Genomic DNA, 3,032 nt, shown 5'->3' with positions numbered 1-3,032 from the left:
ATATATATATATATATATATATATATATATATATATATATATATATATATATATATATATATATATCCCTCTCTCTCTTTCTCTCCCTCTTTCTCTCTCTCTCTCTCCCTCTCTCTCTCTTCCCTTCTCTCCCTCTCCACCACACCTCTCTCAATACTTCTTTCCCTTTCCCTCTCCTCTTCCTCTCCCACTCCCTCCCTCTCCCCTCTTTTTTCCCCTTTTTACCTCTCTCCCTCCGTCGTGTCGATTATCCACGTCACAAAAATTCACGTCACAAAGAATAGGACTAACCTAACCTATCGTAACCTATCTGATAGACCCACGAATATAAGACGTAACAGCATTGCAATTTAGCGAGTGGTTGTGATTTATAGTACATCACATCTACCATACCCGCCACATCTCTCATACTTGTCCCATCTCTCATACTTGTCCCATCTCTCATACTTGTCACATCTCTCATACTTGTCCCATCTCTCATACTTATCCCATCTCTCATACATGTCACATCTCTCATACTTGTCCCATCTCTCATACTTATCCCATCTCTCATACATGTCACATCTCTCATACTTGTCCCATCTCTCATACTTATCCCATCTCTCATACTTGTCCCATCTCTCATACTTGTCCCATCTCTCATACTTGTCCCATCTCTCATACTTATCCCATCTCTCATACATGTACATCTCTCATACTTATCCCATCTCTCATACTTGTCCCATCTCTCATACTTGTCCCATCTCTCATACTTTTCCCATCTCTCATACTTATCCCATCTCTCATACATGTCACATCTCTCATACTTGTCCCATCTCTCATACTTGTCACATCTCTCATACTTGTCCCATCTCTCATAATTATCCCATCTCTCATACATGTCACATCTCTCATACTTGTTCCATCTCTCATACTTGTCCCATCTCTCATACTTGTCCCATCTCTCATACTTGTCCCATCTCTCATACTTGTCCCATCTCTCATACTTGTCCCATCTCTCATACTTGTCACATCTCTCATACTTGTCCCATCTCTCATAATTATCCCATCTCTCATACATGTCACATCTCTCATACTTGTCCCATCTCTCATACTTGTCCCATCTCTCATACATGTCACATCTCTCATACTTGTCCCATCTCTCATACTTGTCCCATCTCTCATACTTGTCACATATACTATAACTTCCACATCCACCATAAATGTCACATCTAACAAGCCTCGTCTATCATACCCGCCAATAATATCATACCCCTCACATCTAAGGGCCACAACTACCATATCTGCCACATCCATTATATATACTACACCTACCATGTAGGTGCTGTATACCTACCATGTAGGTGAGACTGTACTGTCTCACCTGACAGCAGAGTGGACAGCGCTTCGGATTCGAAGTCCTGAGGTTCCGGGTTCGATTCCCGGTGGAGGTGGAGACAAATGGGCAAAATGTTTCTTTCACCCTGTTGCCCTTGTTACTTAACAGTAAATAGGTACCTGGGAGTTAGAAAGCTGCCACGGGCTGCTTCCTGGGGAGGATGTATAAAAAACGAGGCCTGGTCGAGGACCGGGCCCCGGGGACGCTAAGCCCCGAAATCATCTCAAGATAACCTACCATACATGAGTCATCTTCCATAACTGCCAAACTGGCCAAACCTGAAGCAGCTACCATATATGTCACATTTATATTAATTGAACCATCTGCCATATAAGTCACATCTATATTATTTGACGCATCTACGATTTTATCCCATATCTACAATGCCAGAAGTATTTACTATATCTGCCACATGTGATATCCTAATATCTGCCATATCTTCAAAATCTACCATATCTTCCACATTAACAATATCTTCCAAGTCTACCAAATCTACCATTCCTTCCCCGTATACGAAATCTGCTACACATACCACACCAGCAAAATATACGATATCCGCAACACCTAATTTTATCTGTATAAGGGAATGAAGGTAATATTTAGGGTCATTAAACACTTTGACGGCATAACCAACTTTTTCGCGTGTTTCCTTAGTAATATAACTTTTGCCTAGGTTTTACCAGAGTATCAGTTGGTATTTTCTTAAACTCTCTATCTTCAACCTCGTCCAGGGTTTCATGATGATCTAGCGGGGGTGTCAGTGAGGGATCAATGACTACTCTAACACCATTCCCCATGGAGAGTTCACACTCATGTTCCGTAGAGTTAGGTGGAGGAGCCTCAACAGCTGCAAGATTGTCACTCACATATTTTACTCTATAATTTACTCTGGGAGAATTTACTTTACAACTATCGCTAGCATGACTCACTTCACCACTATCACCAGGCAGATTTCTCTCTAATGTTTTTATTTTACTTTCCAATTCCATCATTTTCTTTTTAACCAGTCAATTTCTTCTATATCTTTGTTTGTTTGCTGTAGTCCGACGATGTTTGGAAACGGCTTACTAGAGGTGACATGAGCATCCTGCTGGGTGCCTCCTGCAGCTGGGCCAAACACAACTGGCTTCTTGCTCATGTTTGGGAGGACGGGGCGTCGAGCACCGTCACCATGCCAAACACCTGCGAGCAAACACCTGGGACACTTTTTGACCGGAGGACAGGCTACCGCCCCGTCCTCAAGGATAGGAGGATAGGCTACCTCCCCGTCCTCAAGGATAGGAGGATAGGCTACCTCCCCGTCTTCAAGGATAGGAGGGCTCTGTGAGGACACTGCCTCGTATAGTAGTTTTGAACACAGAGCCCACACAGAGTCACGTTATCTTGAGATGATTTTGGGGCTTAGCGTCCCCGCGGCCCGGTCCTCAACCAGGCCTACTTTTTGCTACACACCCCCAGGAAGCAGCCCGTAGCAGCTGTCTAACTCCCAGGTATCTATTTACTGCTAGGTAACAGGGGCATCAGTGTGAAAGAAACATTTTGCACATTTGTCTCCGCCTCTACAGGCGATCGAACCCGGAACCTCAGGACTACGAATCCGAAACGCTGTCGACCCAGCTGTCAGGTGCCCGTCGACAGCTTGGTCACGTCGACA

This window comes from Procambarus clarkii, chromosome 4, assembly GCF_040958095.1.
Source record: "Procambarus clarkii isolate CNS0578487 chromosome 4, FALCON_Pclarkii_2.0, whole genome shotgun sequence".
Lineage (NCBI taxonomy): Eukaryota > Metazoa > Arthropoda > Malacostraca > Decapoda > Cambaridae > Procambarus > Procambarus clarkii.
The sequence above is the reverse complement of the archived record's forward strand: the minus strand, read 5'-3'. Positions refer to the sequence as shown.